Consider the following 6,559-nt stretch of genomic DNA (forward strand, 5'->3'; position numbering starts at 1 on the left):
ACAATTGAGGGAAGGTAAGACAATCTCAAGGATTGTCTTTCCTTGTGTTGGAAGGGTCATAACACGGTAAGACAATCCTTTGGATTGTCTTACCTTGTTGTTTTGCAAGACAATCTTTTGGATTGTCTTACCTTGTAATCCAACAAGACAATTCTTTATTTCCTTCAATTAATTAACCAATTAATATCCACTTAATTATATTAAATGCATAAATTCATAAATTAAATTAATTCGAGATAGAATTAATTTAATAAATAAATTACACATCTCATATAATTATTTTGAGAAGTGAATAAAATAATTAGATAATCAATTATCCCTTTTCTTCTTCCGGTAGAGTCTTCAGTCTTCAATAAATAATTAAGATCTTCGACTTGATTGAACGGCCACCTTCTTTTGACGTCGAATATTTAATCTGATAAGCTGATACACAAATGTACTGTCTGGTTCATCTGTAACTAGCTCAATTAAATATTCCTTGTCATTTAAACAATTAAGTTGTGGCTTGTTCATCGATTCTTCGTCTTCTGAGTTCTTCTTCATTTATAGACACAATAATGAAATCTTCTGAATAAATAAAGTATTGAAACTTTATACCTTCTGATCTTCTAGACGTGCTACAAAAGATTATTTGTACACTGAGGCTTGATCATATTAATGAACTTCTTCCAGTGGTTTGCAGCAACATCCTGAAATTCTTCTGACATAAAATCTTCAATAAATCATTTGACGTTCTTCATACTGATTCCGGATAACAGTACTTGCTATTTACTTGCTTTCTTATCAGAGTTGAGTTGATACTCTTAAATACAAATAGGCTAAACATATGCCTTTCAATCTCCCCCTATTTGTTTGTTAACATAACATGCAAATTATCGAGATGATAACTCAACTAACTGATAAGACAAAGGATTAAACTTGGAAAGATAAATAGCAAAAGTTTCTGATATTCATTAAACATTCACCAGATTCAAACATAATAAGTAGATTACAAAAGGGGTGTTCTTTTAGAACATATATTACAATACCCTACTAAATCTACAGATCAACTTCTCCTTCTTCAGTATCAGAACTGTGAAGAACAGGAGTTGAAGGTTCTTCCCTGGTTGGCTGTTCAGTAGTAGTGGCTTCACCACGTTTCTTCCTTTCGTTAGCCAGAGCCAGTTGATGCATAACTTCCAGATCCACCGGGTCCTCCTTAAAGTCAGCAGGCTGAGTCTTCGTGACTTGCTTCATCTTCATTGTGTATTTAGAAATACCATTCCGAAGACAATAGTCAGAAATAACACTATCAGCATCAGCCTTCTCTTTAGAAGCGAATCCCTTGGTTCTTAGGAGAGTAGATGCAAGGATCAGTTGGTTCACAGGGTACTTTAGGAAGGACTCATCGTTTAGATACAAGGTGTTTATGATGTCGTCGTTGATAAACTTCAGACAATAAGGATTCTTGACAATCTGAGGGCTATTGAAATCAGCATGTTCCATCAGCTTGTCTCGAAGGAGTTCATTCAAATTAGAGCTTCGTTTGACTTTGTTACGAAGCACCCAGAGCTCAGTCACAGTGAATGACTTTAGAAATTCAACTGAGAGTCTGAATGTTCTGTTTCTCCTTGTGTATATGATGAGCTCCCATTCATCTAGCAGATTCTTGACTGCAATTGTAATGTACCATAATTCAAGAGAAAGGGCATGCATAAATAAATCTTCATCAGTGTTTACCTCCCTTAGATCATAAATCAGAGACATGAACTTCTTGTCGTCGAAGGGTTCCATTTGAGGTCCATTTAATATTCTTCTAGCAATGTCCCAACTCTTACCAACTTTGTGCTTAACATTAAGATTCTTCTGCACACAGGCAGCATCATAGATTTTCTGTTTTTCTCTCTTAATCTCCTCTTCAGTAATAAGCTTGTCCTCCAGAAGCTTTTGAAAGTCCCTGAGCTTTCTCTTTCTAGCTTCATTTTCCAGCTTAAACTTTCTCACAAGCTCCTCATGTTCTAGATCCACAGCCTCCTCCTCAGTCTGGAACAGATAGGCTTCATCAAATGCACCGTCTTCATGATTCTGGCAGTATGTGGCATCAAACACATCATCATCCTCCATCTCCTTAGGATAAGCATCATAGTTATCAGAGTTGAATACATCTTCTTGTTGATGCATGGGTTGTTTGCCTTTTGACTTTTCAATATCTCTGCCAAGTGAAATATTAGAAGTATTGGTATTTGTGTTCCCCTTGCTACTTTGGTTGGAGCTGTTTCCTTTGTCATCTCCTCCTTTGTCCCTATTCTCCCCCTTAGTTGAGGGATCCTCTTAAGATTCCTGAGCTGTTGACTTAGAAGATTTCATGTGACTAAGCAGTTCAGCCAGAGTTTGATCAACTTCAGCAAACTTGGCCATGTATAGCTCATGGTTGCACCTCATCTGGAGAGACATTTCCCGAATCTCAGCCCTGAGCTCATCTCTATAAGTGCTAGATGGCTCCTCTTCCACTTTCTTTTCCAAGGTGACAAGTTGTGCACCTTTCAGTCTTTCATTCTCAGCAATCATTCTAGCAAGTTCAGCTTGTAACTGTGACATTCTTTCCTCAAACAAAGTCCGGTCAGTGTGTGCACTCATCTCACGTACACTCAGAGCTATTTCACTAGCCTCACGTGCATGTGTATCGCTTGGTGTTTGCCTCACGTCACTCGTATCATTCACACTTCCAGCTATACCTGTGTATACTACCAATGTTCGCTGATATGGGTTCAAAGGTAGTGGAGGAACAAATTGTCCTCCGGAAGCCAGTGACGGCAAATCTACTTGCACATTGCCAAGCAGTTCCTGATCATGAAAGAAAGAGTGATCAGCAAAGTTTTCATACATAGTAACTTTATTTTGAAAAACTGAGCTCTCAGAAAGTGTAGTAACCTGTGTATTTGCTTGATTTTGCACTAGCGTGAGTGCTAGAGCAGTGCTAGACTATGTACAGGATACCGTGGCTGGACGGTCAACTTCAATGGCTTCATTCTGTTCAGAGAATGAATCTAGAGCCTGTATTATTGCCATATCAGAATCCAAGCCCTTTTGGGAAGGCGAGGATGTGGCTACAGTTGTCTCCGAGGTTTCCAACCTTTGCTTCTTTAGGGAAGACAGAGCTGCGGGTTCAGACACAAAACTACTCCCACTCCGTTTTCTGGCAACTTTACGAACAGGTTTCGTAGTAGTGATGGTTGTTGTGTTTGGAGAAGAAATAGTGTGTTGAACAAAATCATCAGCAGGGTTATGAACCTGTGTGTTGTCAGGTTCATTGCTGGCAGGCTGGCAAAACAAGTCAAAGTCACAACCATAATCAGAGTTATCAACATTAAAGGTAGATGTAAGTTCAGAAAGTACCTGAGCTACCTGTAAGTCATCTCGGAAGGCCTAAAGATCAGGGTTGACAGAAGAATCTGATGGCAGTGGTTGTGAGGTTAATTGAATTGGTGGAGAGTATTGTGTTTGGGTGATTGGTAAAATAGGTTCAGATGAAGATGGTTGTGGTTCGAAGAAATCGTACTTTAAGGGCTCATCTTCAAATGATTGGTATTGTTGTTGATGGATAGGTGATTGAGCAGGTGATGGTTGAGGTGATGGTTCAGGGGTGTGATGTGGTGATGGTTGTGGTTGAGGTGGTTGTTGGAGTTGTAGTTGTAGTTGCTGTTCTTGTTGCTGTTGCTGCTGCTGTTGTTGTGGTTGAGCCACTTGAACTTGATAAGGAACAATCTGAGCATTGAACCTTTTCGACATAAAGGGAGTGACAATGAGTGGAATGTTGTTGAACTTCGTGGCCTTCGCAAGCTTGTTGATCAGCTTGATGCTCGTCTGTTTGACATTTACCCTCTCAGCATTGAAGTAGAAGTTCTTGTCAGCCTCCGTCATCTTATCATTCAAGAGCAACATAAGGAATCGTGGATAAAAGCATTCAACTTTTTCATTTGTTTCCACATTCCGACTTGCACGTGGTCCCAGCTTTCTCAGAATCTCCTTCAGAATGATTTTTCCAAAATCAATTGGACGATTGAAAGCAATACATACTCCAAATACTTGCAGTATATTGGATATGTTGTGAAAATTCCTCTTGTCAGTGGGAGAGAACACCTTTGCAAGCGTGTCGAAGAAAATCTCCCATTCTGGCTTTATTTTCCCTTTCGTCATCTTGGACAAATGAAGTTCCCCTTGATATAAAATAGTCTCGAAGAACTGCATCAACTCAGGTTCTTCAGGAGCATCAACAAAGTTTGCTCGGGAGAAACCCAAAACACGATTCACATCATCAGCAGTAATTGTGATCGTCCTGCGTCCATTAACATCTCATACCCTTATATCTCCTGTAATTCTGTGATTGTCCAGAAGGGTAGTGTTCAGAGCAGTGGAGTAGAAATCATACAAAGGTTGAACTTGTAGATCCGTTGAAGCAGTGATAGTGGTACTAGCCAGGCATTGCTCGTTCAGAAATTTGACCCAGGGTCTGAATCGGGCAGGAACAGCTTCAGGGTCTTGGTATCCATTGTAGTTCATCTCCATGATTTTGAATTTACCAACCATTTTGTTAATTAAAAGGTGAATTAAGCGAGAATTTTTCAAATAAAATAATAATTCTCAAATGTCTCGCAAATTTCACTTAATAATTAATTTTAACGATTAATTAGTTAATTAATAATTCGAAATATTAAATAATTCCGAATTAAAATTTAATTAATTTTAACGGTTGCAAATTCAATAACCAATCCAAGCAATTGTTCCAAAATCAGCAAAAGTCCCAAAAATTCGAAATAAATTGAATTAACACCAAATAATCCTCAAAATTCGAAATACCCAAAATAAAGTTTAAGGGTTTCGAAATCCAACACCAAAACCAAGGTTCTAATGGCTGTACTTGCTCCAATCAGTTCGAATGCACACAAAGAATCACAAAATCAGTTCGAATAAGTCCCAAATCACAGCAAACGAGTTCGAAAAATAAGGGTTTTGAGTCAAAATTGTGGCAGCGTTTCGTTTGATCTTGGGCAACTAAACCAAACCACCAAGTTTATAATCTTAAAACTTGAAAAACTCTCAAAGAACCAGCAAGTTTTTCGATCAAAACTTGAAAAAGCCGAGATTGTGCGTGTATGTATGCGTGTATATGCGGGTGTGTAGAAGATGAAGTGCGAAAGACAATGTTTAAAATTGTCTTATAACCCTTTTAAATCTCGGTAAAACAATCCGAGTGATTGTCTTGCCGAGAATTGTAAAGGAGAGGAGTTGTGATGCGGTAAGACAATCGAGGGGATTGTCTTGCCGTGTCTCGAAGTGTACAAGAGAAGTTATTCTCGGTAAGACAATTTCCAAAATTGTCTTGCCGAGTTATATATATAAAAAAAGAAAATACGGTAAGACAATAGCAAAGATTGTCTTGCCACATATATAAATAAAAATAAATAGAAAAACCTATTGAAAAAGCTCGTTAAAACAATTATTTAGATTGTCTTGCCGAGTTTTCCAACAGAAAAACAAATAAAATAATATAAGATCATGATTTTTGATTTATTTTTAAAGATAAAATGTTTTGCACATTAAATCAAAAATCTAATATAAGAACAATATTATATAATACACATATATTTTGTAAAATTCAACTTAATTAACTATATATACTAATGAAATTAACTTTAATTCATAAAAACGAATTAACTTAAATTCAAATATTTATGCTTAATTAATTTTGAAAAATACAAAATAAATACAAATAATTATCTAAATGCTTAGAGAATAATATAGGGGAGTAAGCAGGCATTTAGAAAATTACAGGTAAACATATAAACATGCATAATTACACAGATAATTATCAAATAATATACAGACAATCATATAAAATCTAATAAAATACCTACAATTACACAGAAAATTTACAAAATTATATAAAAATATATAAAGCATATTAAAAATATATACAATGAGAATCATGTCATATTTAACATCCCTAGCTCACAAACCAACTTAGAGAAAGTGGATTCATCAAGTGGTTTGATGAAGATGTCAGCGATTTGATCAGCCGTGGGTACAAAATGTAACACCACTGTACCATTCATGACATGTTCTCGAATAAAATGATACATTATATTTATGTGCTTGGTTCTGGAATGTTGAACCGGATTGTTGGAAATGGCTATGGCACTTGTGTTGTCACAAAATATTGGAATTTTGTCGACAGAAATACCATAATCATTCAGTTGGTTTCTCATCCACAGTATCTGAGCACAGCAGCTTCCAACAGCTATATACTCAGCTTCAGCAGTAGAAGTAGACACGGAGTTCTGCTTCTTGCTGTACCAGGAAACCAACCGACGTCCTAGAAATTGACAGCTTCTAGACGTACTTTTCCTATCAATCCTGCATCCTGCATAATCAGAATCTGTATAGCCGGTTAAGTCAAAACCAGTATTCTTAGGGTACCAAATACCTAAACCAGGTGTACCCTTAAGATATCTAAAGATTCTTTTGACGGTTATAAGATGTGATTCTTTAGGATCAGCTTGGAACCTAGCACACAAACATG

This window comes from Daucus carota, chromosome 4 (assembly GCF_001625215.2).
Source record: "Daucus carota subsp. sativus chromosome 4, DH1 v3.0, whole genome shotgun sequence".
Taxonomy (NCBI): domain Eukaryota; kingdom Viridiplantae; phylum Streptophyta; class Magnoliopsida; order Apiales; family Apiaceae; genus Daucus; species Daucus carota.